Genomic DNA, 19,661 nt, shown 5'->3' on the forward strand with positions numbered 1-19,661 from the left:
AATTACTGCAGGTTGTAGAGGACGTTCAGCGCCGGGGTTTGCTCACTAGGAGCATGAGGTCAGGGGTTCTTTCTTTGTTGCACAAGAAGGGTGATCGTGCCGACCTTGGCAACTGGAGGCCCCTGACCATGCTTTGTGTAGACACAAAGCTCATCGCAAAGACCCTTACAGAACGCCTGAAGAAGGCCATGGCTCATCTGGTTCACAGCGATCAGACGTGTGGAGTACCGGGTCGATCGGCGACGTGGAACCTCCATCTCATCCGCGACGCCATCGCCTGGGTGGAGGACAGGAACCTCCCTCTCCTGCTGGTCAGCTTGGACCAGGAGAAAGCCTTCGACCGGGTAGATCACCGCTTCCTGTTTCAAGTATTGGGTAAGTTTGGCTTTGGACCCAATTACCTGGGGTGGTTACACACTTTGTATAACGAAGTTGGGAGCCATGTTGTTATCAATGGCTTCCTGAGTGACTTGGTGCCCCAGCTGAGTGGAGTGAGGCAGGGATGTCCCCTCTCCCCCCTCCTCTACGCGCTCTATATAGAGCCACTGGCGTGCGCCATTCGCGCCCACCCCGGGGTCGATGGCCTTCTTATCCCAGGAAGTCGGGGGAAAACTGTTAAACTGACCCAGTACGCAGACGACACCACCCTTTTCGTCTGCTCTGATCAGTCTCTCGGTCATGCCATGAGCCTTGTTCATGCGTTCGGTAGGGCCTCCGGCGCGACGCTCAACCTCAGTAAGTCGGTGGCCAAGTATTTCGGCAGCTGGAAGGCGAGGGAGGGCGTCGCAGGGGGTCTCACCCTCTGTGACGGACCTCTCAAAGTGTTGGGGGTCAACTTCCTTTCGGATGGTGCCGCCCGTCTGAACTGGGAGGAGCGGTTGGCGATCGCCAGGCGGAAGATCGGACTGTGGAAGTCCAGGTCCCTGTCCTTCCAAGGTAAGGTCTTAGCCTTAAAAGTGGATATTCTTCCCACCCTGCTCTACCTTGCACATGTGTACCCTTTGCCCCGCTTCATGCGCAGAGGCCTGACGAAGGACGTTTTTAACCTCGTCTGGGGGGGCAGGTATGAGTACGTGCGTAGGGAAGTGATGTATCTCGGAAAGGACAGTGGGGGGAGGGATGTTATTGATTTTCCTCTCAAGCTTGACTGCCTGTTCTTCTCGCAGCTCTGCGCGCGCCTGGCAGCTCCCCTCGAGCACCCCCATCAGCACTTTGTGCGTCTGTGGCTGGCTCTCCCCATGAGACGTCTGGTGGCGTCGTGGACCAACCTCGGCCCCAAGGCTGAGACCCTGCCGGCCCACTACAGCCACGCTGTCAAGTGGAGTAAGTCTTTTCCGGCAGGTGTCAAGACAGAGGCCTTGACCAAGCATAGAGCGCTTTACAGGGCTTTGCTTGGTCATAGGGATACTCGGGCCATGCTGGGCCTGGAGGAAGGCACATGGGCGAGAATCCAGCCTAAGGGTTTGGATCACAGGCTGCAGGACCTGAACTGGCAGTGCCTTCATGGTAAGCTGCCAGTCAGGGACGTCTTACATAGGCATAAGCTGACCAGACACCCCCGCTGCCCGAGGCCCGAGTGCAGCGAGGATGAGACCATCAGGCACGTGTTTTGGGACTGTGGGCATGCACAGAGAGTTTGGGGGTTGGTAGCGGGCCTGTGTGGACGTGTGGACCCGCAGCCCGGTCTGACCTACGACAAGGTGTTGAAGGGGTGGGACCCCAAGCTCCATAACCCCTTCGGCCCCTGGATGTGGCTGCTGGTCAGCATTACCAAGCGAGAGCTGTGGAATGCCAGGACCGCGCTCATCCGCAGAGGGGTTCATCTGGAGGCACAAGGGGTATTCCGTAAAATCCGGGCCGACTTGGGTTTCAGGATGGAGACTGACGTCATCCAGCGGGGCTATCACGAGGCCAAGGAGAGGTGGAAGGGCCTCTTTTGGCTTTAGCCCCGTGTTGTTTAGGTGGTGACGCTCCATTCTACAGGGTGGACATGACGCACCTTTCTGGAGCACACAGAAGGTACTTTGGGTTTTAGGTAAGTGTGCTTGGTTTTTGTGCGTGTGTTGTATTTTAAATATTTATTTTTTTATTTTTTAAAATAATTGCATGTACAGAACTTATTGTGCACTACTGGTTGATCACTTTTAGCACGTGTTTATTAATATTAACATTATTTATTAACATTTTAACTTGTTTGGTGTGCTTTGTGTTTGTGATTAACCGTATTTTATGCCCGAAGTCACAGATTTTATGTGTGTGAGGATGGTATATAACCCTGTTTTAACCCGACCCTTGTGTTTGAAGTTTGAGGTCTGCGGGTCTGTTCCTCTTTTAAGGTTTTAACTTTTTAATGACTTGCATTTGAGGTGACATTTTATTTGTATAAATGGCCATATCAATGTAATTAAAGGTTATTTGTTTGTAATTTTAATTGTTGATTGTATTGTTTATATATAGTTCTGCATATTTTGCTTGTTTAATTCTATTTTAATATATATTATTAACGTTTGGTTGTACAGGCATTGATGTGTATAACTTGGAAAATTTCAACCTTTTACATTGATGTTATGTTGCTTTATGATGAGTACTGTTTTTGCAGGAAGAGGTTGTTTTAATATTCCGTGTTGACAATGCCATGTTTTAAAAGTGTGGTTTTTATTCAATGTCTTAAATTGTTTGTGTTAATGTGTGTGCAGAACTGTTTAATAAAGTATGGAAAAAAAAAAAATCTGTTCTTATCACTGGCCAGGTCCCCAGTGAAGACCCCGTTGGGGGCTGAGGGGCCCCGGGCTCAGGCTGGGCAGTCCCCGCAGGCCCGGGCCGGGGTCACCAAAAGGAAGAAGAAGGGTGACCCCAAGGACAAAACTAAGAAGACGAGGAAGGAAGCAGAGGAGGCAACAGGTACCCCCAAGGAGGCGGCGCCCCCAGCTGAGGCCCCTGTACAGGTCGTATCGCCCCCCGCCCCCAAAACAGAAGATATAAGTTGGAATTTGTCAATGTTGTCCCCAGCCCTTCCCCAGGAGGACATTACCTTTTCGGGCCTGGAGGTTTCACCAAACGACCAGGCCTACCTGGAGGACTCCATGCTGGGGAAAATTCTGGGCATGAGCGGGGAGGGGGAACAGGGGTCTTAATAGCTGGTTTTAGGGTTTATAGTTTTTAAAATTTTTATGGTTTTAATTTCTTATTGTTTTATTCTTTTTTTAATCCCCCCATGGCTGATTTTAAAATTTTTACTGTTAACGTCAGAGGGTTGAGGAACCCAGTCAAAAGGGCCGCGGTCTTTGATGAACTGACATCCTCCCCTTTCAATCTCTGTTTCTTGCAGGAAGTCCACCTCAGGGACCAGCGGGACGTGGCTCTTTTCTCACAAGCGTGGAAGAGGGGTAAGTCCTGCTGGAGCGTTGGTGGTGTCCATTCTTCAGGCGTCGGCATCCTTTTTGGTGACCGGGCCTTTGAGAATGTGAGTACCTTCACTGTAGTGCAGGGAAGGGTTTTGGGAGTGGACGCCACCTGGAGAGGTCAGCACATCCGGGCGATGTGCGTTTACGCTCCAGTGGAGGCCTCGTCCCGCATTGCGCTTTTTGAGGAGCTGGCCCAGTTTTGTGTCACTAATAGACACATAATTTTAGGAGGGGACTTCAATACTTTTTTAGAAGGGAAAGGGGATGTCAGCACTAAACATTTTAGGAATTTGATCCGCAGCCTCAACCTCTCTGATGGTTTTAAAATGTGCAACCCCACAGATCCGGGCCATACCTGGCACAACAGTCGTGGGGCCAGCAGCCGTATTGATTATATTTTAGCTTCGCCCTCTGTTGTTTTTAGGAAGGTTTTGAGGTCTCCACGGTGGTACTCGGACCATACATCGGTCGAGGCCACAGTTTCCATCGACGCCCCTACCTTCGGGAGGGGCTATTGGAAGCTGAACGTGGAGATCTTAGAAGAGAGAGACTTTAGGTCTCTCTTCCTGGATCATTTTACTGCGTGGCGGGGCTGTAAGGCAGCCTACGTCTCCACGGCCGCATGGTGGGAGAGCGTAAAAGAGAGGGTTAGAGCTCTAGCTATCCACTATTGCGGCCAGCGTAAAGCTAAAAGGCTTTACGAAATCCAACGGCTAGAGACCAGGCTGCAGAGGGAGTATGCCCGCCACAACAACGGAGGGGCTTTTAACTTTGAGGAGGTGCAGGCAGCCAAAGCTAAGCTGAGGGGCCTGCACGAGCAATCGGCTGCGGCCTCCTTGTTTTGGGCCAGGGCTTTGGAAAGGGAGGAGAATGAGAAATGTACAGCCTTCTTCTTTAATAAGGTGAAACTGGCCCGTGAGGAAAAGTGTTTCACTGCCCTCCGGGACCAAGGAGGCAACCTGGTCTCCGATTCGGCCCGGATGCTGGAGGTTGCTAAATGTTTTTACGGTGACCTTTTTAAGAAAAGGGAGACCGAACCTGAGCTAGGGGAGCAGTTTTTATCTAAACTCAAACCTAGTCTTCCCAGTGAGGCAAGGGACAGCTTAGATGCCCCCTTCACTCTAGCCGAGCTGACTGAGGTGCTAGGCAAAATGAACCGGCGCAAAGTTCCTGGTCTCGATGGACTCCCCGTGGAATTCTATTCCACGTTTTGGGAAGTCCTCGGGCCGGAGCTGCTAGAAGTGGCTGAGGACGTGCAGCGTCAGGGCATGCTCACCAAGAGCATGCGGTCAGGGGTCTTGTCTTTGTTGTACAAGAAGGGCGATCGTGCCGAACTTGGCAACTGGAGACCCCTGACAATGCTTTGCGTAGATGCAAAGATCATAGCAAAGACCCTAACTGAGCGCCTAAAAAAGGCCATGACCCACCTGGTCCATAGTGACCAGACTTGCGGGGTCCCGGGTCGATCTGCGACTTGGAATTTACATTTAATTCGGGACGCGATCGCCTGGGCTGAGGACAGGAATGTCCCTCTGGCACTCGTTAGCTTGGACCAGGAGAAGGCGTTTGACCGAGTGGACCACTGCTTCCTGTTTGGGGTATTGAGCAGGCTAGGTTTTGGGCCTAAGTTCTTGGGATGGGTTCATGCGCTTTATACTGAGGTTGGTAGCCATGTGTCGATTAATGGTTCCCTCAGTGATTGGGTTCCCCAGTCAAGTGGAGTGAGGCAGGGTTGCCCTCTCTCCCCCCTCCTCTACGCTCTATATATAGAGCCGTTGGCGAGCGCCATCCGTGCCCATCCAGGTATCAACGGCCTGATCCTGCCAGGGAGTGGGGGCCTGACGGTAAAGCTGGCCCAGTACGCAGACGATACCACTCTGTTTGTGTGCTCGGACCATGCGCTCGGTCACGCCCTGGGCTTGGTGCAGGCGTTCGGGAAGGCCTCCGGGGCTGCACTTAACCTTAGCAAGTCGGTGGTCAAGTACTTTGGCAGCTGGAAGGCGAGAGAGGACGTCCCGGGGGGGCTCACTCTCTGCGGCGGCCCTCTCAAGGTGTTGGGGGTTAACTTTCTTTCGAAAGGTGCTGCCCGGGTAAACTGGGAAGAGCGTTTGACGATCGCCAGGCGGAAGATGGGGATGTGGAAGGCCAGGTCCCTGTCCTTCCTGGGTAAGGTTCTCGCCTTGAAGGTTGATATCCTTCCCACCCTCCTCTACCTCGCCCATGTGTTCCCCATGCCCCGCTTCATGCGGAGAGGCTTAACTAAGGATGTGTTTAACCTTGTTTGGGGCGGCAGGTATGAGTATGTGAGGAGGGAAGTGATGTACCTTGGAAAGGACAGTGGGGGGAGGGATGTTCCTGACTTCCCTCTCAAGCTTGACTGCCTGTTCTTCTCCCAGATCTGTGCACGTCTGGTGGCTCCCCTAGAACACCCCCACCAGTATTTTGTTCACTTGTGGCTGGCCCTGCCCATGAGACGTCTGTTGACGTCGTGGTCCAACGCCGGGCCCAAGGCGGAGACGCTGCCGACCCACTATCACCATGCTATTAAGTGGAGTAAGTCTCTTCCGGCAGGTCTCCCCCCAGGGACCCTCACCAGGCACCGAGCCCTGTATCGGGCTGTGCTGGTGAAGAGGGGAACCCGTGCTGTGCTGGGCCTGGAGAAGGACACCTGGACCAGGATCCAGCCCAAGGGGTTGGATAACCGGCTGCAGGACCTGAACTGGCAGTGTGTGCATGGTAAGCTGCCGGTCAGGGATGTACTGTACAGGCACAAGCTGACCAGACACTCAGGCTGCCCACGTCCCGAGTGCTCAGAGGAGGAGACCCTCAGGCACGCCTTTTGGGACTGTGGGTATGCCAGGGAGGTCTGGAGATCAGTGCAAGGCCTGTGCAGGAAACTAGACCCGCAGTTTGTGTTGTCCTACGATAAGGTGATGATGGGGTGGCCCCAAGGTCCTCAGACTCCCTTCCCGCCCCGGATGTGGCTGCTGATCAGCATGACCAAACGTGAACTTTGGAATGCAAGGTCGGCACTCATCCATAAAGGGGCAGATTTGAGGGCCTGGGGATTATATCGAAAGATTGTGGCGGACTTGGATTTCAGGATGGAGCGGGACATCATCCAGTGGGGCTACCACGAGGCCAAGGAAAGGTGGAAGGGCCTTCTGCGGCCATAGCCCCACTAACATCTTGGTGAGTACGAGCTCCATCCAGGAAGGTCGGTGTGGCACGTGAGTTGTGAACGCACGCACCTTATACTGTGCCTTTCTTGGTGGTGCGTTAATGTTTTTTTTCAGTGTCACACCATAAAGTTCACAAGGATCGGAAACCCTTTGCAATGGGATTTTAAGCCTGGGGGTGATTTTGAAAATAACCACTGACACTCAATGGTTTTTGATTAATATTTGCTTATTTATTGAATGTCTGGTGTGGTTTATGTAGTTTATATTTAAATTTTAAACTCTGATATGGGCTGAATTTTAAAATGTCTTGTTTGAAATCCTCTTAAGGAGATTATAATTGTAATATTTTATTGATTGAAATAAAAATTGTAATTGAATTTGAAATAGCCGGAATGATGAGTGAAGGTTGGCCGAGTTGATGAAGCGACGGGTATCCAACTCTGACTGGTACAAAAAAAAAAAAAAAAAAAAAAAAATCTGTTCTTATCAGTTTAATATCTGATACGTCCCCCATGGAGGGGACCACATATTAAACGGATTTTTGGAACAGGGAGCCGGAAGTGGGGCTTGCCCCGTCCGCTCCACGCATCGACCCGGTATTGCAGTGCTTCCGGGAATGGTGCACCTCTACTGCCCCCTGTTGTCGAAAGGCAGAACTGACTGACTGACTGACTGACTGACTGACTGACTGACTGACTGACTGACTGACTGAGTGAGTGAGTGAGTGACTAATAGACTGAGTGCTGTGAGGGGGGGGGCCCTGTCTGTGCGTGGCCCCCGTTTCCCGCCGTTTTTCTTTTTTTTTTTTTTTTTTTTTTTTTTTTTTTTTTAAAGGAAGGTGACACACTGTTTGTGCGGTGGACAGCTGCGCTGAGGTAAGGCATGATGTCATCTTTGCCTTTTGAATTTCCCCTCATGTTTGTTAAAATGATTGCTGTCTTTTGAGAGGACAGGAGGACAGGGAGGAGTCGGGGCCCCGAGGACGGCGGCTGCGACGCCCCTGGGCATTCTACTCCGAGCGGGGGCGTCACGCAGGCCCGGCTAACGGCGACGGGCTTGGCGGCGGCCCCATATCGACTCGGGTCTCTCTTCATCCCGTATAAATCTTTCGCCTTTTACTAAAGATTTCCGTGGAGAGGGATAGCGATGAGTTCATGGTATTTTTGGAGGCTCTGCCCAAGCAGAGCTGCACTGCTGCTGTCAAAGGAAGACTGGGCCCGGCTTAGCGGCTGGCGTTAGGTGCCCGGTGGCGCGGCTGTGGTCTCCCTGGATCACGCGTGGACTCGCCGGGCGACACCTGCCAGAGGGGCTGGTGAGGGCTGAGCCGCGCCAGCTCCGTCGGCATCCCGCATGCCGGCGCCCGGCGGGGCGCAATTTGTGGGTATCGCTTCTCGGCCTTTTGGCTAAGATCAAGTGTAGTATCTGTTCTTATCAGTTTAATATCTGATACGTCCCCCATGGAGGGGACCACATATTAAACGGATTTTTGGAACAGGGAGCCGGAAGTGGGGCTTGCCCCGTCCGCTCCACGCATCGACCCGGTATTGCAGTGCTTCCGGGAATGGTGCACCTCTACTGCCCCCTGTTGTCGAAAGGCAGAACTGACTGACTGACTGACTGACTGACTGACTGACTGACTGACTGACTGACTGACTGACTGACTGAGTGAGTGAGTGAGTGACTAATAGACTGAGTGCTGTGAGGGGGGGGGCCCTGTCTGTGCGTGGCCCCCGTTTCCCGCCGTTTTTCTTTTTTTTTTTTTTTTTTTTTTTTTTTTTTTTTAAAGGAAGGTGACACACTGTTTGTGCGGTGGACAGCTGCGCTGAGGTAAGGCATGATGTCATCTTTGCCTTTTGAATTTCCCCTCATGTTTGTTAAAATGATTGCTGTCTTTTGAGAGGACAGGAGGACAGGGAGGAGTCGGGGCCCCGAGGACGGCGGCTGCGACGCCCCTGGGCATTCTACTCCGAGCGGGGGCGTCACGCAGGCCCGGCTAACGGCGACGGGCTTGGCGGCGGCCCCATATCGACTCGGGTCTCTCTTCATCCCGTATAAATCTTTCGCCTTTTACTAAAGATTTCCGTGGAGAGGGATAGCGATGAGTTCATGGTATTTTTGGAGGCTCTGCCCAAGCAGAGCTGCACTGCTGCTGTCAAAGGAAGACTGGGCCCGGCTTAGCGGCTGGCGTTAGGTGCCCGGTGGCGCGGCTGTGGTCTCCCTGGATCACGCGTGGACTCGCCGGGCGACACCTGCCAGAGGGGCTGGTGAGGGCTGAGCCGCGCCAGCTCCGTCGGCATCCCGCATGCCGGCGCCCGGCGGGGCGCAATTTGTGGGTATCGCTTCTCGGCCTTTTGGCTAAGATCAAGTGTAGTATCTGTTCTTATCAGTTTAATATCTGATACGTCCCCCATGGAGGGGACCACATATTAAACGGATTTTTGGAACAGGGAGCCGGAAGTGGGGCTTGCCCCGTCCGCTCCACGCATCGACCCGGTATTGCAGTGCTTCCGGGAATGGTGCACCTCTACTGCCCCCTGTTGTCGAAAGGCAGAACTGACTGACTGACTGACTGACTGACTGACTGACTGACTGACTGACTGACTGACTGACTGACTGACTGAGAGTGAGTGACTAATAGACTGAGTGCTGTGAGGGGGGGGGCCCTGTCTGTGCGTGGCCCCCGTTTCCCGCCGTTTTTCTTTTTTTTTTTTTTTTTTTTTTTTTTTTTTAAAGGAAGGTGACACACTGTTTGTGCGGTGGACAGCTGCGCTGAGGTAAGGCATGATGTCATCTTTGCCTTTTGAATTTCCCCTCATGTTTGTTAAAATGATTGCTGTCTTTTGAGAGGACAGGAGGACAGGGAGGAGTCGGGGCCCCGAGGACGGCGGCTGCGACGCCCCTGGGCATTCTACTCCGAGCGGGGGCGTCACGCAGGCCCGGCTAACGGCGACGGGCTTGGCGGCGGCCCCATATCGACTCGGGTCTCTCTTCATCCCGTATAAATCTTTCGCCTTTTACTAAAGATTTCCGTGGAGAGGGATAGCGATGAGTTCATGGTATTTTTGGAGGCTCTGCCCAAGCAGAGCTGCACTGCTGCTGTCAAAGGAAGACTGGGCCCGGCTTAGCGGCTGGCGTTAGGTGCCCGGTGGCGCGGCTGTGGTCTCCCTGGATCACGCGTGGACTCGCCGGGCGACACCTGCCAGAGGGGCTGGTGAGGGCTGAGCCGCGCCAGCTCCGTCGGCATCCCGCATGCCGGCGCCCGGCGGGGCGCAATTTGTGGGTATCGCTTCTCGGCCTTTTGGCTAAGATCAAGTGGATTTTACGCTCTTTTTATCGCTTTTAAAGGACTGCGTCGGGTTTTTTAGAGGAAGGCACGGTGACCCTAATGCGTGACCAGTAGGTGGCTTGACCGCCGCTGCCACGGGGCGACCCGTGCCTTCCTTTTAGCCTTTTATCCCTGCTTTTATTTTCGTTTTTATTAGGCTGGGGATCCCGCAGTGGCTGGTGGCCTGCCCGCCGCCCTGTTGGGTGAACTGGTGTTTTTTATTCTTAGGTGTTTTTAATAGTTTAGCATTCCTCGGCTCATCCCGGATTGGCGGACGGCAGCAGGACCACGGCGGACGTCGGGACCACGGCGGCAGGAGGACTCTGCTCCAGGAACGACGTCGGTGGACCATCCCGGATGGCGACGGCCGGCGGTGCTGCGAGGAAGCCCTTCAGCGGGCCGTGGCTGGTAGCAGGCGGTGGCCTGCGTAATACCGCCCGGTTCTGCTGGAGGGCTGAAGGGGAGGTGGGCACCTTCCCTGACCGCCTGGCCTTCATCCGGGAGGTGGCCTTCGGGGAGCTGGGCCTCCGCATGGAGGATATCCTCTGTGTGCAGCGGAATGGACCTCACCAGTTCTTCGAGGTCACCCTGTCCACCGACGAGAGTTACTCCAAGGTCCTGGAGCGGAGCAAGGAGAGGGCCCAGTACCCTCTCCTGGGTCAGTATACCATCGAGCCGCTGTGGTGGCCCGACAAGCGAGTGATAACTGTACATTGTTTCAATCCTCATATCACCGCCGAGGCCGTCCGCCAGTTCCTGAACAAGTATGTGGACCTCCTTCCTGGCCACAAGGACATTCGGGATGAGCTGGGGATCTGGACTGGTCGACGCCAGTTCCAGGCCCGCCTGCGCCTGGACGCTAATGGCGCGGGCGGTTTTAGTCATCCCCCAGCCTATTTTAATTTGCAGGGTAACAAGGCTTACTTGTTTTATTCTGGACAGCCTCCCTTCTGCCGACAGTGCCATAGTTTTGGACACACTCTGGAGGGGTGCGCCAACCTGCGCTGTCGGAACTGCCTGGAGCCGGGGCATATGGCCAGGGACTGCAAGGGCCCCCGTCGCTGTATCCACTGTAACGGTGAGGACCATCTGGCTCGTTCCTGCCCTCAACGGAAAACATCATACGCCGACGCTCTGTCAGGCAGCAGAGTCCTCGGCAAGGAGAGTGGTGGGGGAGCGCAAGCCCCCACATTAGGGCAGGAACAGCCGGCGGCGGGGGCAGGAGGAGAAGCCCTGGCCGAGGTGGAGGAGGCCCCAGGGACAGTCACAGCGATGCAGGAGGGGTCTCCAGTCCTGGCTCCGGGCGTCAGCAGCAGGAGGAGGAAGAGCGGCGCATCCCCCCGGAGGAGGAAGAAGAGCAGAAGGGAGGTACAACCCGACGCTTCCAGCCCTCCGGCTGCCACCTTGCCAGCAGTGGCGGCCGGGGACCAAGGCCGAGAGAGTCCCCCCTCCCCGACGTTGGGGGCCCCCCATCTGGTGTGGGACTTGGGACAGTCCCCTGCGCCCCCCCAGGAGTACAGTAGTGTACAGGACAAAGCCAATGAACAGGAGTACCTGGGGGGGCTGGAACTGGGGGGCCTTTTGGGTTTGACTGAGGAGGGGGGGCAGTAACGCGGTATTGTTTTTTAATGGCTGGCTTTTATTATTTTAGTGTGTTGTTTTTAATTGTATTTTACCTTTTTAACATTTCATGGCCAATTTTAATATTGTCACCTTGAATGTCAGGGGTTTGAGGAACGTTTTAAAGCGCACATCTGTTTTTAATCAGCTGGCATCTTCTCCCTTCAGCATTTGTTTTCTGCAGGAAGTCCACCTCCGGGACCAGCGGGACGAGGCTCTCTTTTCACGACAATGGAAGAGGGGTAGATCCTACTGGAGCGTAGGTGGTGTCCACTCCTCAGGCGTCGGGATCCTTTTTGGCGACCGCGCCTTTGAAGAAGTAAGATCGTTTACCGTTCTTCAAGGTAGGGTTTTGGGGGTGGACGCCACATGGAGGGGACAGCGCCTCCGGGCCATATGTGTCTACGCTCCAGTGGAGGCCTCATCCCGTATAACTCTCTTTGAAGAGTTGTCCCCGTTCTGTGTCACAGATCGACACTTGATTTTAGGAGGGGACTTTAACATCTCGTTGGAGGGTAGACAGGATGTCAGCTCTGGGCACTTTCGCCATTTTATTCGTTCCTTTAAACTTGTTGATGGTTTTAAGACATGCAACCCCAGCATGCCGGGCTTCACCTGGCATAATAGTCGCGGAGCTAGCAGTCGCATCGATTACATTTTAGCCTCACCCCCCGTTGTTTTTAAAAAGGTGTCCCTCTCCCCACAGTGGCCCACTGACCATTTGGCAGTGGAGGCCACTGTTTCCATAGACGCCCCTGAATATGGGGGCGGCTATTGGAAAATGAACCTGCAGATCCTGGAGGAGAGCGATTTTAGACACCTTTTTTTAGATCACTTCTCCGAGTGGCAGAAGGACAAGCCTACCTTCCCCTCCGTGGCTGAATGGTGGGAGAGTGTGAAGGATAGGATCCGAACCTTCTCCATGCAGTACAGCAAGCAGCGCAGGATGGAGAAGAAATTCTCCATTCTGCAGCTGGAGAGAAGGTTGCGGGATGAATACGCCGCTCACAACAACGGGGGCGCCATCGATCACGAGCGACTGCTTGGCATAAAGGGTGAGCTGAGGCGCCTGCATGAACAGGCTGCCTCGGCCCTAATGCTCCGCGACAAAATGTGCCTGTTGGAAAACAATGAAAAGTGCAACGCCTTTTTTTTCCAGAGAGCCAGGGAAGCCCGGGAGGAGAAGAGCTTTGTCTCTCTCCGTGCCTCAAATAGCAACAAGGTAACTACAACATCAGACATGCTGGAGGTTGCAAAATTGTTTTATTGTGATCTTTTTAAGGTTAGGGACACGGACCCGGTTGTAGGGGAGCGGTTCCTAGACAACATCTCACCTTGTCTTCCCAGTGACATTCGTGACGGCTTAGAAGCCCCCATCACCTTGGCCGAGCTGACCGCAGTGCTTGGCAAGATGAACCGCCGCAAGGTACCGGGCCTTGATGGGCTCCCGGTGGAATTTTATTCCACCTTTTGGGATGTCCTCGGGCCGGAATTACTGCAGGTTGTAGAGGACGTTCAGCGCCGGGGTTTGCTCACTAGGAGCATGAGGTCAGGGGTTCTTTCTCTGTTGCACAAGAAGGGCGATCGTGCCGACCTTGGCAACTGGAGGCCCCTGACCATGCTTTGTGTAGACACAAAGCTCATCGCAAAGACCCTTACCGAACGCCTGAAGAAGGCCATGGCTCATCTGGTACACAGCGATCAGACGTGTGGAGTACCGGGTCGATCGGCGACGTGGAACCTCCATCTCATCCGCGACGCCATCGCCTGGGTGGAGGACAGGAACCTCCCTCTCCTGCTGGTCAGCTTGGACCAGGAGAAAGCCTTTGACCGGGTAGATCACCGCTTCCTGTTTCAAGTATTGGGTAAGTTTGGCTTTGGACCCAATTATCTGGGGTGGTTACACACTTTGTATAACGAAGTTGGAAGCCATGTTGTTATCAATGGCTTCCTGAGTGACTTGGTGCCCCAGCTGAGTGGAGTGAGGCAGGGATGTCCCCTCTCCCCCCTCCTCTACGCGCTCTATATAGAGCCACTGGCGTGCGCCATTCGCACCCACCCCGGGGTCGATGGCCTTCTTATCCCAGGAAGTCGGGGGAAAACTGTTAAACTGACCCAGTACGCAGACGACACCACCCTTTTCGTCTGCTCGGATCAGTCTCTCGGTCATGCCATGAGCCTTGTTCATGCATTCGGTAGGGCCTCCGGCGCGACGCTCAACCTCAGTAAGTCGGTGGCCAAGTATTTCGGCAGCTGGAAGGCGAGGGAGGACGTCGCAGGTGGTCTCACCCTCTGTGACGGACCTCTCAAAGTGTTGGGGGTCAACTTCCTTTCGGATGGTGCCGCCCGTTTGAACTGGGAGGGGCGGTTGGCGATCGCCAGGCGGAAGATCGGACTGTGGAAGTCCAGGTCCCTGTCCTTCCAAGGTAAGGTTTTAGCCTTAAAAGTGGATATTCTTCCCACCCTGCTCTACCTTGCACATGTGTACCCTTTGCCCCGCTTCATGCGCAGAGGCCTGACGAAGGACGTTTTCAACCTCGTCTGGGGGGGCAGGTACGAGTACGTGCGTAGGGAAGTGATGTATCTCGGAAAGGACAGTGGGGGGAGGGATGTTATTGACTTTCCTCTCAAGCTTGACTGCCTGTTCTTCTCGCAGCTCTGCGCGCGCCTGGCAGCTCCCCTCGAGCACCCCCATCAGCACTTTGTGCGTCTGTGGCTGGCTCTCCCCATGAGACGTCTGGTGGCGTCGTGGACCAACCTCGGCCCCAAGGCTGAGACCCTGCCGGCCCACTACAGCCACGCTGTCAAGTGGAGTAAGTCTTTTCCGGCAGGTGTCAAGACAGAGGCCTTGACCAAGCATAGAGCGCTTTACAGGGCTTTGCTTGGTCATAGGGATACTCGGGCCATGCTGGGCCTGGAGGAAGGCACATGGGCGAGAATCCAGCCTAAGGGTTTGGATCACAGGCTGCAGGACCTGAACTGGCAGTGCCTTCATGGTAAGCTGCCAGTCAGGGACGTCTTACATAGGCATAAGCTGACCAGACACCCCCGCTGCCCCAGGCCCGAGTGCAGTGAGGATGAGACCATCAGGCACGTGTTTTGGGACTGTGGGCATGCACAGAGAGTTTGGGGGTTGGTAGCGGGCCTGTGTGGACGTGTGGACCCGCAGCCCGGTCTGACCTACGACAAGGTGTTGAAGGGGTGGGACCCCAACCTCCATAACCCCTTCGGCCCCTGGATGTGGCTGCTGGTCAGCATTACCAAGCGGGAGCTGTGGAATGCCAGGACCGCGCTCATCCGCAGAGGGGTTCATCTGGAGGCACAAGGGGTATTCCGTAAAATCCGGGCCGACTTGGGTTTCAGGATGGAGACTGACGTCATCCAGCGGGGCTATCACGAGGCCAAGGAGAGGTGGAAGGGCCTCTTTTGGCTTTAGCCCCGTTTCGTTTAGGTGGTGACGCTCCATTCTACAGGGTTGACGTGACGCACTTTTCTGAAGCACACAGGAGGTACTTCGGGTTTTAGGTGAGTGTGCTTTGTTGTTTTTGTGCGTGTGTTTTAATTAAAATGTTTTTAACTAACAGCATGTGCATAATCAATTAAGCATGGTTTTGGTTGATCTTTTTTAGCACTTATTTATTAATATTAATAATCATTGTATTTATTAACATCTAACATTTTACTTGTTGTGCTGTATATTAAGTGATTGACCATGTTTTATTCCCGAGGTGCTGATTTTAAGTGTTTGGAAATATGTATGACCCTGTCTCAACCTGACCCTGGCGTAGAGGTTGGAGGTCGGCGGGTGTGTTCCTCTTTTAATGGTTTTAGTTTTTAATAGGTGGCATTTATGGTGACATTTTATTTTTGTAAATGGCCATTTAATTGTAGTTGTGTTTTAATTGTTATTGTAACGTATTGGTGGTTTTATAGTTGTGTGTCTTTTTGCAGTTCTGGAGAGGTTTTGTTTAATGTTGTTTTAATAATGCTCTGTTTTGTATAGCATATATAAGTAGCACTGTGTGTTGAGAATGTTTTAGCCTTTTATAAAGTATTTATGGATATATATTTTTACTAATTTGTGAACCTAAAAGGCTGTTTTATTATGTTTTGATTACAGTGCTAATTGATGCTAATTGATGTATATATGCTTTGTGTATTGGTATGATTTTAATTGTTGTACAGAACTGTTTAATAAAGTATTGGAAAAAAAAAATCTGTTCTTATCAGTTTAATATCTGATACGTCCCCCATGGAGGGGACCACATATTAAACGGATTTTTGGAACAGGGAGCCGGAAGTGGGGCTTGCCCCGTCCGCTCCACGCATCGACCCGGTATTGCAGTGCTTCCGGGAATGGTGCACCTCTACTGCCCCCTGTTGTCGAAAGGCAGAACTGACTGACTGACTGACTGACTGACTGACTGACTGACTGACTGACTGACTGACTGACTGACTGACTGAGTGAGTGAGTGAGTGACTAATAGACTGAGTGCTGTGAGGGGGGGGGCCCTGTCTGTGCGTGGCCCCCGTTTCCCGCCGTTTTTCTTTTTTTTTTTTTTTTTTTTTTTTTTTTTTTTTTTAAAGGAAGGTGACACACTGTTTGTGCGGTGGACAGCTGCGCTGAGGTAAGGCATGATGTCATCTTTGCCTTTTGAATTTCCCCTCATGTTTGTTAAAATGATTGCTGTCTTTTGAGAGGACAGGAGGACAGGGAGGAGTCGGGGCCCCGAGGACGGCGGCTGCGACGCCCCTGGGCATTCTACTCCGAGCGGGGGCGTCACGCAGGCCCGGCTAACGGCGACGGGCTTGGCGGCGGCCCCATATCGACTCGGGTCTCTCTTCATCCCGTATAAATCTTTCGCCTTTTACTAAAGATTTCCGTGGAGAGGGATAGCGATGAGTTCATGGTATTTTTGGAGGCTCTGCCCAAGCAGAGCTGCACTGCTGCTGTCAAAGGAAGACTGGGCCCGGCTTAGCGGCTGGCGTTAGGTGCCCGGTGGCGCGGCTGTGGTCTCCCTGGATCACGCGTGGACTCGCCGGGCGACACCTGCCAGAGGGGCTGGTGAGGGCTGAGCCGCGCCAGCTCCGTCGGCATCCCGCATGCCGGCGCCCGGCGGGGCGCAATTTGTGGGTATCGCTTCTCGGCCTTTTGGCTAAGATCAAGTGTAGTATCTGTTCTTATCAGTTTAATATCTGATACGTCCCCCATGGAGGGGACCACATATTAAACGGATTTTTGGAACAGGGAGCCGGAAGTGGGGCTTGCCCCGTCCGCTCCACGCATCGACCCGGTATTGCAGTGCTTCCGGGAATGGTGCACCTCTACTGCCCCCTGTTGTCGAAAGGCAGAACTGACTGACTGACTGACTGACTGACTGACTGACTGACTGACTGACTGACTGAGTGAGTGAGTGAGTGACTAATAGACTGAGTGCTGTGAGGGGGGGGCCCTGTCTGTGCGTGGCCCCCGTTTCCCGCCGTTTTTCTTTTTTTTTTTTTTTTTTTTTTTTTTTTTTTTAAAGGAAGGTGACACACTGTTTGTGCGGTGGACAGCTGCGCTGAGGTAAGGCATGATGTCATCTTTGCCTTTTGAATTTCCCCTCATGTTTGTTAAAATGATTGCTGTCTTTTGAGAGGACAGGAGGACAGGGAGGAGTCGGGGCCCCGAGGACGGCGGCTGCGACGCCCCTGGGCATTCTACTCCGAGCGGGGGCGTCACGCAGGCCCGGCTAACGGCGACGGGCTTGGCGGCGGCCCCATATCGACTCGGGTCTCTCTTCATCCCGTATAAATCTTTCGCCTTTTACTAAAGATTTCCGTGGAGAGGGATAGCGATGAGTTCATGGTATTTTTGGAGGCTCTGCCCAAGCAGAGCTGCACTGCTGCTGTCAAAGGAAGACTGGGCCCGGCTTAGCGGCTGGCGTTAGGTGCCCGGTGGCGCGGCTGTGGTCTCCCTGGATCACGCGTGGACTCGCCGGGCGACACCTGCCAGAGGGGCTGGTGAGGGCTGAGCCGCGCCAGCTCCGTCGGCATCCCGCATGCCGGCGCCCGGCGGGGCGCAATTTGTGGGTATCGCTTCTCGGCCTTTTGGCTAAGATCAAGTGCTGCTTTTTGGAGGGATTTTTATTGCCAGGTTTTTTAGTGGAGGCAACAGCGAACCTAAAGCGTGACCAGCAGGTGGCTTGACCGCCGCTGCCACGGGGCTAGCTGTTGTCTCCTTTTAGCGCTTTTTTTTATTTTGGGTAGCCCTTGCAAGCCTAAGGTGCAGGTTCGGGTGGCTTGACCGCCGTTCCCGCAGGGTGAGCTTGGGGTTTTATTTCCAGCTTTTATTAGTTTAGGCACCCAGCTAGGACACGTCGACTCCCTGCCCGGCTCCCGAGGACTCTCTTGCCCACCATCGCCAGGATGTCCGGGAGCCCACACAGGACCGTCGTAGTCATCCGGCATACAGCAGCCTTCAAGTGGACTCACCAGGAGGAACCGGAGAGTTTCCCGGAGAGACTGTGCTTCATCCGGGAGGTGCTCTTCGGCCTCCTGGGACTCACCATGGAAGACACTGCCGGGCTGCGCTGAGATGCACGGGGGAGCCGAGAGGGGAGCTGGGAACACCGAGGCTCAGCCCTTCGCCAGTGCCGATGGGGAGTCCACGGCCTCCAGTGCTTCTGTGGAGTCCCCAGGTAAGGGTCCATTGGCCGTGGCTGAAAAGCGCGCAACCTCTCCCTCCAGGTTTGTCCAAAGCAGGAGGAGGAAGAAGGCCCGGAGGAACGAGAACACTGCTTTAGGCCGAGAAGCGATTTCCCCTTTTGAGCAGATGGACTTACTAAGTGTTCTGGTCTCCCCACTTGAGAGACGGTCTTATCCAGTGCAGCAGGACATTGCAAATGAATGTTCTTTTTTAGCCACTGTTGAGTCTGGGGGAGACCTTAGTTTTAATGGGGATATGTCTGAGGATGATAATGTTTTACCTTTTTAAAGATTTTAGATTTTCTGCTATATTTATGGATTTAATACTGTTTTAATGGGTGTTGTAATGTTTTGAGTAGTTTCATATTTTAAGATTTGTATGTTATAAGGTGTCTTGTATTATTATGGCAGTAATATGTTTTTGTTAATTATGCTGTTGGATTAAGTTTGTGGGTATAAATGGGTTTTGATATGTGCTATTTTGATTAGTATTGATGTGGGTTTGTTTTAGTTAGTATGTGGAAAATGTTGGGTTTTTATAGTTTTATGTGTTGTTCTTAGATTGTAAGCAGAAATGTTGAATAAAGATGAATAAAAAAAAAAAAAAAAAAAAAAAAAAAAAAATCTGTTCTTATCAGTTTAATATCTGATACGTCCCCCATGGAGGGGACCACATATTAAACGGATTTTTGGAACAGGGAGCCGGAAGTGGGGCTTGCCCCGTCCGCTCCACGCATCGACCCGGTATTGCAGTGCTTCCGGGAATGGTGCACCTCTACTGCCCCCTGTTGTCGAAAGGCAGAACTGACTGACTGACTGACTGACTGACTGACTGACTGACTGACTGACTGAGTGAGTGAGTGAGTGACTAATAGACTGAGTGCTGTGAGGGGGGGGGGCCCTGTCTGTGCGTGGCCCCCGTTTCCCGCCGTTTTTCTTTTTTTCTTTTTTTTTTTTTTTTTTTTTTTTTAAAGGAAGGTGACACACTGTTTGTGCGGTGGACAGCTGCGCTGAGGTAAGGCATGATGTCATCTTTGCCTTTTGAATTTCCCCTCATGTTTGTTAAAATGATTGCTGTCTTTTGAGAGGACAGGAGGACAGGGAGGAGTCGGGGCCCCGAGGACGGCGGCTGCGACGCCCCTGGGCATTCTACTCCGAGCGGGGGCGTCACACAGGCCCGGCTAACGGCGACGGGCTTGGCGGCGGCCCCATATCGACTCGGGTCTCTCTTCATCCCGTATAAATCTTTCGCCTTTTACTAAAGATTTCCGTGGAGAGGGATAGCGATGAGTTCATGGTATTTTTGGAGGCTCTGCCCAAGCAGAGCTGCACTGCTGCTGTCAAAGGAAGACTGGGCCCGGCTTAGCGGCTGGCGTTAGGTGCCCGGTGGCGCGGCTGTGGTCTCCCTGGATCACGCGTGGACTCGCCGGGCGACACCTGCCA

General features: G+C 53.3%; 11 non-coding genes and 1 pseudogene across 11 annotated transcripts; all 12 read left to right on the top strand.

The window, feature by feature from the left end:
• Positions 1–7,022: 7,022 nt before the first annotated feature.
• LOC140586083 (U2 spliceosomal RNA) lies at positions 7,023–7,216 on the top strand. The gene has a single exon (XR_011987964.1). It is a non-coding gene; the product is annotated as a U2 spliceosomal RNA (small nuclear RNA).
• Positions 7,217–7,660: 444 nt separating this feature from the next.
• LOC140586152 (U5 spliceosomal RNA) lies at positions 7,661–7,774 on the top strand. The gene has a single exon (XR_011988016.1). It is a non-coding gene; the product is annotated as a U5 spliceosomal RNA (small nuclear RNA).
• Positions 7,775–7,969: 195 nt separating this feature from the next.
• On the top strand, positions 7,970–8,161 carry LOC140585638 (U2 spliceosomal RNA). The gene has a single exon (XR_011987576.1). It is a non-coding gene; the product is annotated as a U2 spliceosomal RNA (small nuclear RNA).
• A 451-nt stretch (positions 8,162–8,612) lies between these two features.
• On the top strand, positions 8,613–8,726 carry LOC140586153 (U5 spliceosomal RNA). The gene has a single exon (XR_011988017.1). It is a non-coding gene; the product is annotated as a U5 spliceosomal RNA (small nuclear RNA).
• A 195-nt stretch (positions 8,727–8,921) lies between these two features.
• On the top strand, positions 8,922–9,113 carry LOC140585649 (U2 spliceosomal RNA). The gene has a single exon (XR_011987587.1). It is a non-coding gene; the product is annotated as a U2 spliceosomal RNA (small nuclear RNA).
• A 446-nt stretch (positions 9,114–9,559) lies between these two features.
• LOC140586154 (U5 spliceosomal RNA) lies at positions 9,560–9,673 on the top strand. The gene has a single exon (XR_011988018.1). It is a non-coding gene; the product is annotated as a U5 spliceosomal RNA (small nuclear RNA).
• A 6,041-nt stretch (positions 9,674–15,714) lies between these two features.
• Positions 15,715–15,901, top strand: LOC140586004 (U2 spliceosomal RNA). Its single transcript, XR_011987939.1, has one exon. It is a non-coding gene; the product is annotated as a U2 spliceosomal RNA (small nuclear RNA).
• A 457-nt stretch (positions 15,902–16,358) lies between these two features.
• Positions 16,359–16,472, top strand: LOC140586155 (U5 spliceosomal RNA). The gene has a single exon (XR_011988019.1). It is a non-coding gene; the product is annotated as a U5 spliceosomal RNA (small nuclear RNA).
• A 195-nt stretch (positions 16,473–16,667) lies between these two features.
• Positions 16,668–16,859, top strand: LOC140585660 (U2 spliceosomal RNA). The gene has a single exon (XR_011987598.1). It is a non-coding gene; the product is annotated as a U2 spliceosomal RNA (small nuclear RNA).
• A 437-nt stretch (positions 16,860–17,296) lies between these two features.
• LOC140586156 (U5 spliceosomal RNA) lies at positions 17,297–17,410 on the top strand. The gene has a single exon (XR_011988020.1). It is a non-coding gene; the product is annotated as a U5 spliceosomal RNA (small nuclear RNA).
• A 1,346-nt stretch (positions 17,411–18,756) lies between these two features.
• On the top strand, positions 18,757–18,996 carry LOC140586070 (U2 spliceosomal RNA; annotated as a pseudogene).
• Positions 18,997–19,432: 436 nt separating this feature from the next.
• LOC140586157 (U5 spliceosomal RNA) lies at positions 19,433–19,546 on the top strand. The gene has a single exon (XR_011988021.1). It is a non-coding gene; the product is annotated as a U5 spliceosomal RNA (small nuclear RNA).
• Positions 19,547–19,661: the final 115 nt, after the last annotated feature.

The sequence above is a fragment of the Paramormyrops kingsleyae genome, unplaced genomic scaffold (genome assembly GCF_048594095.1).
Source record: "Paramormyrops kingsleyae isolate MSU_618 unplaced genomic scaffold, PKINGS_0.4 ups35, whole genome shotgun sequence".
Lineage (NCBI taxonomy): Eukaryota > Metazoa > Chordata > Actinopteri > Osteoglossiformes > Mormyridae > Paramormyrops > Paramormyrops kingsleyae.